The sequence below is a fragment of the Parasteatoda tepidariorum genome, chromosome 5, assembly GCF_982258835.1.
Source record: "Parasteatoda tepidariorum strain Cologne lab strain chromosome 5, Ptep-v5.0, whole genome shotgun sequence".
In the NCBI taxonomy this organism is placed as follows: domain Eukaryota; kingdom Metazoa; phylum Arthropoda; class Arachnida; order Araneae; family Theridiidae; genus Parasteatoda; species Parasteatoda tepidariorum.
Window position 1 is genome coordinate 88,149,754 of NC_141759.1, and position 18,133 is coordinate 88,167,886.

The following is an 18,133-nucleotide window of genomic DNA, read 5'->3' on the forward strand; positions in this document are numbered from 1 at the left end:
ATCACAGTACTGTGGTTGGTGAAACACGGGAGCAGAATTCGTATTTATTAGCCATAGCTAAGATTTGAACCTTATCACCTTATTGGAAGGCGATAGTTTCAGATTTTGGAGCCCCTTTGATGTACAAAGGTGTTTTCGAGAAATATGGAAAATAAAAGTAAATACAAATTGGGCTTACCACTTCTTTCTGTTCTGTTTTTTGGCTGCGATGCCAATATCGATATCTTGTAACAATGATTTTTTTTATGCAAGAAAAACAATAAAAGAATCTGAAATGTTGCCACTCATTGTACAACTGCGTATAAAGGTCTGAAACAGTAATAAATAAACATAATAAATAAACATAAACGCAGCCTTTTACTTTTGACAACAATAGCAGGGTAGCGTGCAGAAAGATAACTTGGTATCCTTAATGAGTATCAGACAGGTAACTGTCTCCATTTTCTCAATTATGATGCTAATAAACTAAAGTACAATAGTATCATTTTATAGGAAAACAATAACAACGAAAGTCAATAATATTTTAAATTCTAATGAGATATTAACAAAGACTTAGTAAATTGTTTAAAATAATCTTTGGATTGGCCTTCATAAAGAACTTCCTAACATTTAAATCATAATTAATACTTAATTGTTATTCTTGAATTAAAATCAATATCAATTGTTTATTTTATCATTGATATTTATTTAAAAATTGAAGTCATGAATTCTTAAAATCCGTTTTGAAAAGCGGAAAATGCTAATAAATCAGAAAACAATATGCTGTAAGGAATGCTATTCATCTCAATTGTTTTATACCATCTGGTATTTTTCCAGCATCAATTGATAGTATAACAATTGCAATTGAATATTTTTTAAAAAAGATTTCTCGTTTAATTTCGTAACTTCATCGTAAGTACTTCAAAATTAATATAACTTCGCAGTATATCGCATTAATCAATAATAAAGAAACCACGCTAGCTACATTTTGTCATCGTATTCTTAAATGTTATGCAAGACTTTATTACAAGTATTCACACGAAATTTAAATATAAATTATAATCATATTAGCAAACTACGCATTATTTCATTTGTTTAAGAAATATTTTAACTGCGTATTCAAGTAACTAAATCAAGGGAATTACAGGTATGTAAATTTTTTTTTTACTTTCTCCCAATGTAATTTTCTGTATAATGTTTTAGTTATCTAAATATTGACCAAAATGAAGCGTAAATAATCCCTATTAAAAGACAGTAAAAACCTCTTGCCACAGTATCTGCATTAACATACTTTGTACTCATTGGAAACAGTACCAATTATCATAATATTACTAGTAGTACTAATTGCCAAAATTAAGCATCACTTGCTTCATTAATAGTATGGCGAATTTCCTATGGTTAGGTAACTTATTTTTCTTTCGAGAACGTAACTTAACTTTATTTCAAGAACGTAACTTAATTTTATTTCAAGAACGTAACTTAATTTTATTTCAAGAACGTAACTTAATTTTATTTCAAGAACGTAACTTAATTTTATTTCAAGAACGTAACTTATTGTTCTTTCTTTCATTTACCGTATATTTTAAAGCATTTAGTTTAGCAGAAACACGTTTTAAAGGCACAATTCTAAACATGCAGTCTTAAAAAACTTTAGGAATACTAATTTGGTAACGTAGTTCTCAATTGCCATTCAAGCTGATTACTGGAGCTAGTAAGAAATAACATTAAACATTAAGCAGCTTACAATAAACTCTTTTTTTTGTTTAAATAGAGATGTGATTTTTCAAAAATCTTTGCTATTATCTTTTATATATTTGAGCAAAAAAAAAAAACACAGAATCGTCCTCAGTGTAATTGTAAAAACAGTATAATCATCTGCAATGTCAAATGCTAAACCAATGAAAGAAAAATACTTTTTAAAAATTTTTCCCAAACAAACCAATGAATATGTTTCAGCGTGTCTTATTTTGAAAAAATAGCTTCTAGTACCCGCTACTTTCTAAATTTCAGTACTCTAACACAAAACGTTCTGAAATAATAAAAGTTCCGATGCAGCGTTCTGGTACATCAGGAAGAAAAAAAAATACTGAGTAAACGGTGAAAAAAACCTGTGAAATTACGAAAGCATAATGTTTGTAGTTTCAAAAGTGGAAATAAAAGTTGTTATAAGAAACATTGGAATAATAATTACTGCTTGTAGTAGCTAGTATATATTATTTATTATTTTCTTACTTGAAAAAACAAAAATATCTCCCTGTGCACCGAGGAATATCACACAGGGCCCGAAGGTACAACAGAGGTACAGCATAGTAACATAAAATAAAGTAGCTAGTATTGCTCACTGATTTATATGATTCACGTTTTTTGACTTTTAAATTTCTATTTTAATCATAAAAATTGATTCTTTTTGTATTCAACTCATTTCAATAACTCAAATTTTATGAAGTAATGAATTTAAACTTTTCATAGTATACTAAGTATTTAAGTTTACTGTTTTCGTAATTCAAATTTGGAGTAATAAAATTTGTAACATCAATAAATATTTAATCGATCATTCTTAAGTCAAACTTTTTTCTATATAAGTTTGTAGCAATATTTTTATTTTTAAATTAGATTGCTCGATACTTAAATTAAGCAAAAAACTTCTATTTATGGGGTTAATGAAGTTTCCTACCAGTCAAAGAAAATAGCGCCAAATAAAAGAAAATTAAAACCTTACAATTTATTTCCTCTCCATTAGTTGCATTCGTCCTAATCTTCTCACGAAAAGTCCGTCATCTTAATCTACTGAAATCAATCCCAGATAGCAGTGCAAGATTGATTTTACGTTTATCACAACCTTTATCACAAAACCCCTATAAGGTTTATAAATGATTTACAAATAAACCATGCCAGCTTGAAACAACGTCAAATTTAACTGTGCTAGTTTACTCATTATGAGGTTCGTATTAAGCTTGCGTATACAAACCTAATATATCGAAATTGGATCTGCCTTTACAATACAAGTCAAGAAAAACATTCTGAAATCAACGATGAATTATCATTTGCCAATCAAGAGTAGAAAGCGCTCTCAACCCGAGGGTAAATTCATCTTCTTAAGGTTCGTTTTTGATTTTATGACCATCACTGAAACAATGTTTATTTGCTCAGGTATTTGTATTCTTTACTTAACATTTTAAAAGTGAAGGTTGTCCTGATCATTGAGTTTTCAACAAAAGCAAAATGCCACTTTTGAAAGCCTAGGCAAAGCTAGAAAAGAAAGACCAAAGCAGCGTTTACAGTAAAAGCTAAAAAATAATTTTTTTCGTCAAGTTTTTTGCATGCCTTTATTAAATCTTTAAGGAAACTATCTTGACATACTAATATTTCTAATAAGTGTAAAAAGAATTAACTTACCAACTGTTCTAAGCCGACCAAATAAAAAAAGAAAATACAACGTTTGCCAGAAGGTTGCTTGCTATATGGGATTGTTCTCTAGATTTTTATTCCAAATAATGCATCATATTTTTACAAAATTTAAAATACAAAAGAAAGTCTATACAGTTGCTCTCTATATATCTAAATTTTATAAATCAAATTCATCAACTCTAAACATGAAATCGTAGGCCACATTAAACATTGTCACGTTTGATGAGCTTCTTTGTTAGATCTGTTCCTTTACTTTATTCACGTACCAAAAATGTGTCGTATTTTTTTTATTTATATGCCTATAAGTTATAAAAAAATATTTTTGGAAGATAAAATATTCGAAGAATAGATTTGTTGATATATCTGCAGTGATTAATTGTCATTATTTTTATCTTATACAGGTAAAAGAATTCTAAAGCATAGTTAAAAAGCAGAAGATAATGAGAAAAAATACGAGATTTAGACGGTATCTGAAACATACATTTAAGCAATCTCTGATAGCAAGTTTTTCCACCATTAGCACAGCCAAAACATGGGTTGAAAAAATGTGGAAAGCGTTTGTGTTTCTCGCATGCCTAGCAGGTTGTATATACCAAACATTGGATTTTATCCAGTTTTACCTCACTTATCCAACAACTATCAATGTAGAAGAAAGTAATCCTTTCGAAATTCCTTGGCCAGCTATTACAATTTGCAACAATAATAGGTAATAACAAATATTTAACTACCTGACATATCATTTCTTGATACAGAAATGATCTTTGATTGCACTGTAAACAACAACTCGCAACAGAATGGTGTCTTCAAAACGTCTGAGACACGTCAATTATTGTTTTGACATAAGAAACAAATAACGTCTCCCGGACGTCTTCTTATGTCAAGGGGTTAATAACGTACAAAGGGGTTGATTAAAATATAAATTTACATCTGCCAAAAGGAGCGTAGGAAATTGAAAGCTTCTTTTATTTTTTAATACCTTTATAATTGAAAAAAAATAATTAAAATCCTAGTCAAATCATAATGCAAACCTAGTAAATGAATCCATAAATGCTGGTATTAAAACAAAAAAGAAGTTATTAATTTTCTCTTCTCATTTTGGTAGATCTGAATTTTACTTGGATAAATATGACATCATTTCTAAGAACTGTAGGCATGATCATTCAAATTATGGGAAGAATTATGTTATGCAAAATATTCCAAAATATTTACTGCTAAAAGAAAAATTGTTTACATAGACTTAGTATAGAGGTGCTTCCATCCCTGTATTTATGTATAACATACAGAGATTTCATCTTTATTTTCAAGTTACGAAAGCGTTCATGGCATTCTTTTTTTAAAGCCTATCCTCCCCAAAAATGTGGAGTTCCATCAGATTGGATCGGTTTTTTCAATTGTCCAACTAAATACCACATAAAATGCTGGCAATGGTTTGATTTTTAATTGTCCTTTGTCCAAAAATCCCGTAAAATTAAAGCAATATTTAGTTTGAAATTGCCTTTTAACTCAACACCGCAGAAAAAAAATAGGTTCAAGAAGAGGTTTGCCTTTATTCTACAACCTTCCTTCCCTCTCTCGAAAGTTTTCCATCATTTACAAAAACGGAATACAAATTTATTATTTATTTTGATAACTATCATCTCAAACTAACTAAATAATTATTAAAAAAATTAAAAGGACCTCATTAGAAATTCCAGACGTGTATTATTCCATATCTTTAGAGGGTAGAAAGTCCCTCAGTGGACTAATCGTTTAGACATGGTTCCGAGCAGATCACCGAAGTCAAGCATCACTGGCTACGGTCAGTGTGCGGGTGGGTACCACTTGGATCAGTCTGTGTTGGGACCGAGGGTATTGGTTCTTGTTGAACTGTTCTACCGTCAAGTGCTCGACTTCGCGTGCAGGTCGACGGGCTACCGAGCCGAGGGTGCCATCTCCTCTGCAGAGGATCAAAATTGTGATGGCATGTGTTCGGAAGTTTCCCAGACCATATCCAATAGCCCATTGAGCAGCTCTAGTGCAACGTAAATGAACTACAACAACAACAACAGGGTAGAAAAAGGTAAGGATAAACGAATATAGCAGACAGAATTTATTTTCGATGCAAAAAAGTACGATATTTTTTATAATAAAATGCATTTCGACGTTTCGAATTGTCAGTATAGAGAATATAAGGAAATGACTCTTAGCCATCTAAAAAACACCATCAGTGTATGGAGAAACCAGAAAATTCATACCGAAACATGGCCATTTACGTGACAAAAGAAGAAAAAAACAATATTGAGAATAAGAGACAAAAAACCCCTCCCACTATACAGTCTTAAGCTTGCTGATGTAATTTCGGATTAAAAATTTTGTTCGTTGATAACACTTTTCAAATTTCAGGAAATTATTTTTTATTTTAAAACAAACTCTGAACAGTCAATCCAAATTCTGAGTTTACGGCTACCAATGGTCAACTCCATTTTGTAACTTTGAACCCAACTTTGAAGACAAAGGAATTTCTGAATCAAGCAATGGGAGAAACTAGTCTTCGTGGAGAACTTTTTGACGGAACTAACTAGCATTTGCGTTACATAGAGAGAAAAGCCACGAAAACCTTCCAACGTCAGCTCGAAAGCAATTTGCCTACGACTGGATCTGCCTAAGACTGGAGATATTTTTCGTCAGCACTGTGGTCTGTGAGAGCCGGGTGCAGAATTCATATCGACCTGGCATCACTGGGATTTGAACCTGGTAACCTCATTTGGAGGTGAGCAATCTATCCTTTGAGCCACTTTGGCTCTAATTGTCGGTATAGAGAATACTTGAAAATGACTCTTCAATTTCATAAAAAAAAATAAACCATCACTGAAGGAAAACCATATACCGGGTCAATGAAATGCTTTACCGATACATGATGGCCATTTACCCGTAAAATAAAAACAGTATTGAGAATATGAGACAAAAACTCCCTCTTTGTCTACAGGCCTGAATCTTCAGAAGCAATTTCGGATTCAAAAACTTTACTTGACGAAAAGTTTTGGAGATTTAAACACTTTTTAAGGAAATAAAACTGGGTAAAATATTTTAGAAGTTTTTTTTTTATATTTGGTTTTAAATTAATACGCGTCAATGTAAAATTGGTTGTTAAATTTATTTAGTTTCAAGTATTTTTTTATTAGGATCAGCAGACGAAGCTATTGTGAAAAGTTCACCAATTCATGTATACACATAAGGCTAAGTGATTTGAGATTTTGCAGAATGTATCCACGTTATTGTGATTACACCACTGAGTTTATGTTTAAAAAAGTAAGTAAGTAATGAGTAAGATTTTCTGAATAATTTATTATTAATTTTACACTGAAAAATGCTTCGCTAATGATGAAAAAAAGAAGAAATAATTTGTTACAAATTGCTCTGATGACACGGAAAGAAATTACAAAACAGTGATTTCTGATGCATACAGGGCTGGAAGTTTATGTTAGAGAACGACATAAAAACATTGTAACCAATGCTTCAGGTCGATTTAAGATTAGTTACCAGCTAGTCTGGCAAGTAAGGTTTCATGCGTTTAAAAATAGGACCCATTTTCAAGACATACCAGATATGAATGTGAAGAAACAAACGTGATTTGAAATTACTTTTCAAAATTTCAAACCACTTTTGTTTCTTCTCATTTACGTCTGGCAAGTCTTGAAAATGGGTGTCCATTTTTGAGCGCTTGAAACATATAGACTGTTATTTCCAATTTGAATATTTTTGAAGATATGTGTTTGCCTTACAATTCAAAAAATGTTTCGAATAATAATAGAAAAAATAATAAATAATTATTAAAAAATACTTTTGCGCGGAATTGTCTTTGGCTAAGAAAATTTTATAATTACGTGCAAAATGTTTTAGATTCGTTAAAAAAAGTTCCTGAGATATAGCCAAATACGAAAAAAGTGAAATTAAAATTAAGGGATCTAAATCCCAACTTCTTTCTTATCCAATCTATTGGGATCGTGGTTTAGAGATCGCGGACACCCTCCATGTTTTGAGGGTCAGGTATCGAAATCCATCTAAAAAGTAGTTTATTTATTCAGAGAATATACTTTCTTGTGTCTGATTTCGTAACTGAAAAAAAATCGTCTTCTTTAATTCATCAGCATTTAAGATTCAGGCCTAGAACCATTAAGATTGAATATTAATGCATGAAAACTCGACCATTAGATCAAAAGTTATTCCGAGTGTGCCGCTTTTTATTTTCCTGACTTTAACATGATACTCCTGAGGCTTTCGCAATAAAATGATGAAAAACTTATGTTAAAATGAACTGAAACTTTCGCTTATGAAATTTACGGGGTTTGTATGGTCCTTAGAAAATATAAAAAGTGGTGTTGTTATTCTAATAAAGCTACTTAACTTTTTTCACTAGATTTTACTTTAAAATTGATGTGCCTTTTGCTTGCTTGCTTTGTGATGGTTACGGCGGACACCTCAATTCTTCATAGGAGATAACACCCATGGGCGACTAGAATAAATGCAGGCAGTAGGCTTAAGATGGGTATATCAGAATTAGAAAATGGTAGAAGTGGTGACTGACTGTAAATTTAAAGTCTTATATCAATTTTTGGGTAAAAAAATTTAAGTAATGCTAGGAGTATACTCCCGAGTTGAGGATCAACTTTGATCATTTCTCTTCTCTTGAAGTATCCATGTGTACAGTTGGGGGATTATCGTAGTATTTAAAAAGTATTCCGTACTTGAGGAGAAAGGAAGTAGTTGGATTATAGGCTCTCCTATCCATGAGGAGTTCTCTATTCCAAATTCGATTAAAATCATCAGGGTCTGATTCTTCTGAGCTGCTATAGAATGTAGTAGTTAGTTTAATATAATAATTAATTGTCTCAATACATTCAGATCGTTTCTGATTGCGCAATTAGAAAGGTAGTATGGTTGCATCAGCGATTCTTCTTAACAACTTGTTCTGTATTATTTCTGTTTCTTTTTCTCATTTGTGCATTTCCAAAATGGGCATATAGGAGAAGATTAATCTAATGTCTTGCAAATATTATGTTTCTTTCAATCTCAGTTGAAGAGAAGATTTAATTTGGTCTCAGGCAACACAAGGCTTTGTTAGTTTATTATGTGAGTTTCGCTTCAGTTTATCATTGACACTAAGACCAAGGCAATCAGCGTTGTGTACTGATGAAATGCTTTGATTTGCCATGTCTCATAGTCATAGCCTTTTAATTATTGGAGGCCTTTAAAACCCGAAGTGGTTTTTTTTACCTTTTCATCTTGAGCTCTTAAATCATGATGTAGTTATATCGTGAATTAGACGGAAAAGAAAAGAAAAATTTAAACTTGTAAAATCATTAAATAGGTGCAAGATATAGATCAGTTATAGTACTGTGACTGAAGCGCCAAATTTTGGGACTGAACCGCTTTACTGTGTTTCAAATTTTGTGATTAAATATATTTATTTCGAAATACTAAACATAATATTTCATTTTGTTTTCTTAAATTTGCAGCCACTATTCAGATTTTTTTAGACGAATATTTAACAATTATGCTATGTAACTATTACAGTTTTGTAGTACCACTAGACATCTATTTTATATTTCATAGGTACCTAAAAACACATCACATTCACCATTAGAAGATGTGGATCATTCATGGGAAATCGCATGGGATATGCTAACTAAAAAGAGTGTGGTGGAATCATGCAAATTGGGATTAAATTTGGAAAAATTTTACTGCTAGTAAGATAAGCATTGTGTTTCAATTTTATTCACTTATTTTCCTTAAACATATTACTAGCCTTTTAATTCTAAGCTGAGAGTGGATTATTCCTACAAGAAGGGAGCATTCCATTTGTTTTAATGGTAGGAAATGAGTTTTTTGCGTTTTCTTCTAGTTAAGTACACTAGGAAGAATTTATTTTTGTTTTCAGTAATTTTGGAAATCGAAAATGAAACAATTCCTGCAAAGAAGATGAGGTTTGAATTTCAGTGATGGCTGACTGATACGGATTCCGCATGCGGTTTGCACCGACCACAGCGCTGACGTAAAATATACTCAGTGGCAGACGGATCATGGGTTAGCCTTGCATTCAGGCTAACCATGGGAGGTTTTCTTCTCCATGTAACGCCAATGCGGGTTAGTTAAGGGAAAAGTCTTCCACGAAGGCAAATTTCTCCCAATACTTGATCCAGGAGTTCCCTTGTCTTCTGGATTGGGTTCGAAATTACAAGGCTACGGAGTTGAACATTAGTAGTGATAAACCCAAAAAATTGGGTCGGCTGTTCAACGATGGTTATAAAATTGAGAGAGATTTTAGATTCTTAATGGTTAAAAAGTGGAAGACCATAGTTACTCAGAAGGTTGTTTCAGTGATGCAAGCTGCGCTTAAAAACGTTGAAAGTGGTAATAAACTTACTCAATTTTATTTCTGTTCGAGTTAAATAAAATATTCTTAACGACTAAAGCTTATTTATAATAGTTATATATGTATTTCTAGCTCTATATCTTGACGTCTATATTTTTTAAATTAAACTGTTTATTTAAAATTTTAGTTTTCGCAAACAAAATAGTCACCACTTTTTATATTTTTTGGCGCAGCTTGCACTCCTGTTGTTTGTACCAAAAATTTCTTCAAAGGAAAGACTAATTTGTCAACTACTGATGAAGACGATGATTACTTAATCATTAATTGATTAAGATGTGTAAAACTCTCAGCAGAATATAAGTTTTTGACACAAAAAAGAGAAGAAGCTGCTCTATAAATATTACGCTGCGCGAAAAACCGGTTAATTTTGTGCCGTTACTTTTTAGTGTTTAATGCGGAACTGGATAAGTTATTTAATTCTTGAGTCATCCATAAAAATGTGTTTATTATTTAACCAGTTGCTCTAACTATTACGGGTTCTCCGAAGTTTCGAATTATTTTTTTTTTCAGTAGCAGTAAACTGCAGCAAATTTTTTTTGAAGCAGCTAATTTCAAAAAATAAAATTAAAACATAATAATTTAAGCATTCGTTTATATGATTTCATATATGCGTTTAAATTAATTGTTTTAGTGGTAGACAAAACTCATTTAATTCTAATTTACTAAAATAAAAATACGTTACCCTTACTATAAAAATAGTAATTTTTTTCCCCTAAAATTACGAGAATTCCTAATAGATGGGGTCTCTGTTGAACTTTTGGATATGAGTTTATTAATGGGCTAAATATTTATCATTTTTTGTAAGTAACTGATTTTACTACTCATATTAAGATGTGTTCTTTCTGATAAGTTGAAAAACAAATTATTTTTACTTTTCTCTCAGACTTTCTGCAATTTTTTTTTATCACCGCCTCAATTACGTTTCCTCATTCAAATGTTTTATAGTTATACGTGGGAACATGGAGTTTCAATGAACTATACAGAACAGCTATTTCCATTTATGACATTGGAAAACAAGCCTTCATTTTGTTACACACTTTTCTCACAAATTGGTGATGCAGAATCTGAAGAAACTACTTTTCCTAACTCAATATGTAAGCATCATCTCTTTGTATCATTTTTTTGATTGGTGTTTGTGCGACCTTAATTTTACAATATTCAAATATACGCCAAGTATTATAAATATTGAATAGGTATATCTGTATATTATAAATAATCAAAAGTGTGTATTCAATATTCAAATATGTGCCTTTATTTTTTAATACGCTTTTCTCTTAAATTGGAAAGGCAGAATCTAAAGAAATTACTTTTTATAACTCAATATGTAAACATCATCTCTTTGTATCATTTTTCTGATTGGTGTTTGGGCGACCTGAAATATTCAATATTCAAATATATGCCTACCATTATAAATATTGAATAGACATATTTGAATATTATGAATAATATTCAAATATGTGTATTGAATATTCATTTAATTAATATGTTCAAACATATATTAAACATTCAATTATGTGCCTTTATTTTTTATACACTTTTCTCGTAAATAATCTCGATGAAAGAATTATCTCTTTGTATATTTTTTCTTAATGATGTTTCAACGACCTTAAACAAAGTAAAAAGTAAAATTAACTTTAAGGAAAAATAGATTTATATTTCTATCTGAGAAACCAAGAAACGATACAAATTAGTCAAGAACTATGAGAACTATGACGATCATCCTGGTATTTAAGTCGCCTTTTAAAACCCCTAAAATTTTATGAAAATTAGGGGGTCGAAATATATATGCATTGTAAAAATGGGATAAATATTAATAACTCTGTATTAATTTAGCCCTTTCTAAAGCTATTTTTAATGTTTTATATACAATCAATTTTGCATTTTCTCTTATCATACTTCTTTACGTATAAAGGTTATTTTTTTTCAGAAACAATACTTTAAATTACATCCAGAAAAACAACTAGATACGAAAAGTGAAACTAATTTATTTAAGAATGTTTAAAAAAAATAAAACGCAAGAAAACTTTTATAACGCTCTACGAAGTTACAAATTTAAAGATCCCAGAATATCATCTGAGTAACAATCAATAACGCTAGCAGTGAAAGCTGTAAGGCGTATGCCTTACAGCTTTCGTTAATGCATCTTTATTTGAAGGAAAAGCGAAGAGTTTTAAATATTTCTTAACTTAAGAAAATTTTGTGGACTTAATGTTTTTTTTAATGTTTTTTAATTTTAGAACTTTTTATATTTCGTTCTTTCAGCTGTCGACATATACACTCGACTTACCAGAAATATGATATCTTTTAATCAAAAATAGGGACTCCACTTATAAACCGGGATATGCAGTAATCAAAAATTAAATTAAGAAGAAAAGAAACAGGATTAAGAAACTAAGGAAAGGATTAAGAAAAAAAAATAACTTTGAAAATTTGTAAACTTGCTTCATTGGCTTTAAAACCTGAAAGATTTCAGTCTCCCCACCCCCGAAAAAAAATTTAAACAATCAATGTAATCAATTTATAAAATGTTACTGAAAAGTCTGCCGTTTCTTTATATTTGAAAAAAAAAAACTTTTCTGTTGTTGCTGAAAATGCACCCGCTTTAGTTTTCGATTTTTGATTTGTTTTGCTGCGCGGAGTCTAGAATCTTTCCATAGCTATGTTTCAAATCATAGACTCGTGAAATCGAAAATATATATGTGGAAAAATTTACGGTGAATAAGATGGAAAAAAAATCTTTAACTTCAACCATTATTAATCGTTTATCTTCTGGAAAAATAAATCACGTGACCTTCAATCTGAGTTGAAGCAAAATATTGAATTTGATGACATTTTTAACGCCATGCATTGAAATTCAACTTATTTTCTCAATTGGGTATAATATAGCCTACGTCCCAGGTTGTGTTGTTCCTACTAAATTTAACCCATGAACGGCATTTTCTGCGAGCCTAACTTCAAGCCACAAATAAACAAACGAAGTGTTCGATCGTTTAAATAGCTGCTCGCCAGATTTTATTGCATTATAAAGAAAAGTTATTGAAACTAAATACAACTAAATAAACAACAACAACTAAAACAAATAACAACAACTACCAATAACAATAACTAAATAAACAACAACTAAATTCCATTCGTTTAGCATTGCGTCATATGTTGTTCCTACTAAATCGAAGTAGTTGTGTTTTTTTCATATTATACCCAATTTAGTAGAAATATATATATATATAGAGAGAGAACGTATCTTTGGGGGCTACAAAATGTTCGAAACCGCTACTTTTGGAGCTGCCATTCGCTGCTTTTTAATCTTAAATTCTGGCTTTAATTTTAATTTTAAATTCTGGCCATTTAATAAAATGGTAAATTGATTCAAAATCTGCGAAATTTATTTTGTAATTCACTGCCGCTTCTTAAAACAATTTGTCGAATCCGGAGCAGTTGGCATCTCTGAATTACTGCTCAGTTTGTTTGCATTCAGCAAATTTTGATTTCTTTTATTTACTCATACAGAACTAATTCCTATTTCCATTTTTTTCAGTTTATGAATTAGAACTAAATGCTAGAGAGCAAGATTTTTTTGACTATAATCTAACATCTTTGGTGTATATAGTAATTCACGACAGAAAACGATTAATCAACCCTTACAGTAAAGGTATTGTTCTTAAAGGTGGCAGAAGATACATAGCCTACATTTCTATGGTTAGTGCTAGTTTTCATCTATACATAATAATAAACGCGGCTGTGTGTGCGTCTGTAATCACAATATATCGCCCCAGAAGCCTCGCCCAGGCTTGAAACTCGGCACATAATTGTGTTTTGACATAATGAAGAAATATTTTTTTTTCTGTTTCAAAAATTTGGATTAGTTTTTTATTTATCAGTCATTTTGTAATAAAATCTATGCTTTTTCGTCTTCTTTTCTATTAAAAAATGCATATACTTTTCTCCACTCTTATAAATGTATGCTAATGCGAACCTTACAATTGGGTATACTATAGCCTACGTCACAGGTTGTGTTATTCCTACTAAATTTAACCCATGAACGGCATTTTCTGCGAGCCTAACTTCAAGCCACAAATAAACAAACGAAGTGTTTGATCGTTTAAATAGCTGCTCGCCAGATTTTATTGCATTATAAAGAAAAGTAATTGATATTCGATTTTTGATTAATAATTGATTTATGTGGATAGTGGCATAGAATTTAACATTGCGTCATGGTAAATGTTATTCCTACTAAGTGGAAGTAGTTGTGTTTTTTTTATATTATACCCAATTGAAATATTAATTTTCGACAACTTAAACCAATAATATACGAAGGAAATAATATTTAATTGTAAGGTTCGCATTAGTTTACATTTATCAAAGTGGTGAAAAGTTTAAGTTTTGTATTAAAAATGTGGCAACATATTCGATACGTAAATAGAACGCTTCGCTTTGATATATTTGTCGCTGTTCATAATTGTTATAATAAGTTTTTCTTCTTCTTTCCACGCTCTATTTTTTTTCCTTAAGCTAAGACGATAATTTTTGTAGCGATATTGAAATAGAAATTGATACCATAAAAAATTATATCGAAATAGAAATTGATACCATAAGAAATTATATAGAAATAGAAATTGATACCATAAAAAATTAATTAGTTTTCGTGCTCTTTTCATGTATTTAGCATTTTAGTTTTTTTTTTCTTAAGCGTTGCAGCTATATAATTTCAAACATCCTCAAGACCTATAACACACCTGCAGCAGAGCTGGATATGAAGACAAAATTGCAGGACAGGAACACTTTAATTGTCCACTAATCTTCAGATTTCCTGTGATGTTTTAAAAAACTTTATTTGTGAAAACCTTTAGCGAGGCGGACAGCTAGCCGCCTTTGGCGGCTAGTATTGTAATAAATGAAATAATTCTGTAATTTATGAAAATAGATTAATGATTTTGTCTGTGTATACTATAGGAAAGTATCTCTTATAACTCCAGAATCGTTTGTGCTAGATATGCTGAAATCTAGACAACAAGTGTAAGGGCCAATTTTGGTACCCTATCCAAAAAATCATTCTAAAGCTCCATTTACTCTGTTCGTGGGGAACATTTGAAAATCCAATATGTTCCATGAGTTCAGCTTTATTCCTTTCTGTAAATTAAACTGCCCCCCATGCCAGGGGTGAAAGCGAGACGGAAAAGAGGAAAGGCTGGTAGTAAAACCATTTCAGTTATAGCTAGTTTTGGGGAGGAGTTTACTTATTCTTTTTTTAAATTTTTCAACAATATTTACATTATCTTGGAAAAGAAGCAGTTTTATATATATACCAGAATTATAAAAGAAATCTTGATAGTTACAGATATTTCATTTTTTTCGAAAAAAATGCTGGAGTGAAATGTTTTACGTACCAGGTTTTTCTCTTTTCCGTCTTGCTATATAAGGGCTTTCACCCATGCCCCATGCTTAACTCTAATGGTTTTGAAAGATAATATTGGTGATGTTTGCTAGCTTGTAAGTCTGTTAAAACGGTACAGACGTATCGATTCCCGTCTACGAACAAGTCATAGGTCCGTGTTCGTGAATCGGCTTTACGAACCTGTTCTAGTCACAATATCTAGAGCGCATAAGTGCCTAGATAGGGCACTTCTCTACCATTAAAACAAACCATTAAACCTGTTACGAACAGATCGAATCCTTTTATCAGAGTTGATGCAATCTGGATTTAAAAGGATATATTCGTATGTAATTTATAATTACATAATTTATTCGTATAGCCCAAAAAATTTCAATTTTTAAGAATTATCAATAAGTACAAAAATCATGACCTCCAGCATTTACTGAGATCCCGCTGTGGACTTATCGTAAAGACACTGTTCCCTGTGGAACACCGAAGTCAAGCATCACTGGCTCCGGTCTGTAAGCAGGTGGGTGACCACTTTGATCAGCCTGAGTAGGGACCGAGGATGCGCTGCATCGAACCTCGTTAAACTGTTCTACCGTAAAGTGCTCGACTTGGCACACAGACTGTTGAGCTACCAAAGCAAGGGAACCATCCCCCTCTTTAGAAGAACAAAATTGCGATGACATGTCTTTGGATCATTCTCTGGGATGTTTCCCAGACCGACGCCGTTAGCCCATTGTGCAGCTCTAGTGCGACTTAAATAAATTACCCACCTACATTTACAGAGAAGTGAGTCTAAATTTAATGATATCTTCAATTTCGATATCTAACCAGAAGATATCAGAGTATGACTCAAAGCAGCTTACTTTTGTAGTGAAACATTTTAATCCAATATACACAAAAAGTAAGGACTTCACTAATGTATACAGTGGAAAAATGCATTTTTCTACTCCATTTGTTTTAACCACCACAATGTTATTTAACCACTACAACGTTAGGAGTTCGTGATGAACATAAACAGCCCCAAGTGGCTAGATGCACCCAGTTTCGGGACAAGGAACCCTCCAAGATTTGCGACATACGGTCCCAGGTACCCAGTTGAAGGATCAGGATCCTCTCACTTTTGAGAAAATGTAATTGCACTGTACGGTAAACTGTACGCTTTCTCTACTTTAAAGTTAATACGCTTACTCTACTTTAAAGTTAATACGCTTACTCTACTTTAAGGTTAATACACTTACTCTACTTAAAATTAAAAGTTAACTAATTGTCACTATACTTTAATATCATTAATAGTTATACATTATTATTAGTAGTAGTTATTAGTAGTTATAGTAAGCTCACTCTTTTTAAAATTAAAAATTAACTAATTGTCACTATCTCTTATAAACATTAGAAGTTATAATTATTTTTTTTTTTCTAAAATGATTTTTTTTTGAAAATACATTCTTCTACATCTTAACCCTTTAACGGGCCCTTTATTTCTAGTAAAGGTAAATTGAAGTATTTTTGGAATTGAAATTGTTTTAAGAACAGTAATTGATATATATTTAAAAAAAACTCATTTAGTTCATAAAAATGCCATTTTTTTGGTGGTAAATATATTTAACATGACCTATTAGAAACTTACTGACTTTTATTTTTCTTTATTTATAAAATAAATTCCTTAAATGCTACAAACTTCAAAAGGAATTACGTATTTATAACTTTTATACGTTTTTAAAAAGTGACAAATGGTTACCAATTTTATTCAAACTCACTTCAAGAAAGCTAAAGTTATTGAAAAATGGAAACGTAAATTAAAAGTGGTAAGTATACACGGCCTACAAAAGGGTTAACGAACAACAAATATATAAATACAGGACTTTTTTGTAGGCTCTTGTTGTTTTTGTAGCTAAAATTTACGATACTTTTTGGTTTACCCCGTGTAAGGGATTTCAGATATTTTCTTTCTTTATTTGTTTCTATATTCTTTTTTTTTGGGAATACTTATTTCGTTGGGTGCTGAGAAATGAAAATAAAATTAATTAATTAAACGAATAACTTAATAAAAAAAAAGTTGAATTCGCTTTCGCCTGGCGGATCAAAAATTGAAAAATATTAAAACTACATATTTCCTTTGGGGATAATTTTAGAACATGGAACGAATGATGCAAAAATTACTCTAAATGACTTCAAACCAGTAGAATTATAATTAAAATTTTCATCTTGAAGCAAATTTTTTTTCTTGAAAGAAATTATTTGTACTTATAAATTAATTTAAAGGATTATAAAAATAATTATTTTCTAATTTCAGACTGAAGTTATAAGGCTTCCACCCCCTTACAAATCAAATTGCACAGATTATCTTAAATTATGGAGAGAAAATGGAGGCTATGGACCCATGATACAATCAGTGAGTTTAAAAACTTGATTTTATTTAAAAACTTGATCTAGTTTAACAAATTTTTTAGCTGTAATTCTGTAGCAAAGTATACGAACGTTACGTTATGAATGTTTGATCTTTATACTCAGTTGAACGTTTTCTTAGTAAATGTGACTAGCAAGTAGAATTTATAAAGCATATAAAATTAAAATTAATAGAAAAGTATGAATTATGGAACAAAGTAGAAAAGGGTAGCAATTATTTGAGTACAATTAATGGAAGACTTTTTTTTGTAAATTTATAACATGAGCAATAGTATTATGCCAAATGATACTGAAAGCAGTTAATCTTCGTTTTTATGATATGAACTTCTAAAAACGTGTTTTGCTTAATCTAATTACATAAAGTCACCAGGAAGGGCAATAAATAACGATAATTCTTTAAATGAAAAATTGAATTATTTGAGATTTTTCAAGTGCGTCTATATATGCCTTTTTGTTTTGAGTGCCTGTTTTCACTGTGTTGATTATTAGTAATTTTCATACCGATACCGATTTATTAGTAATCATTCAGCTAATTTAAATAATAAAAG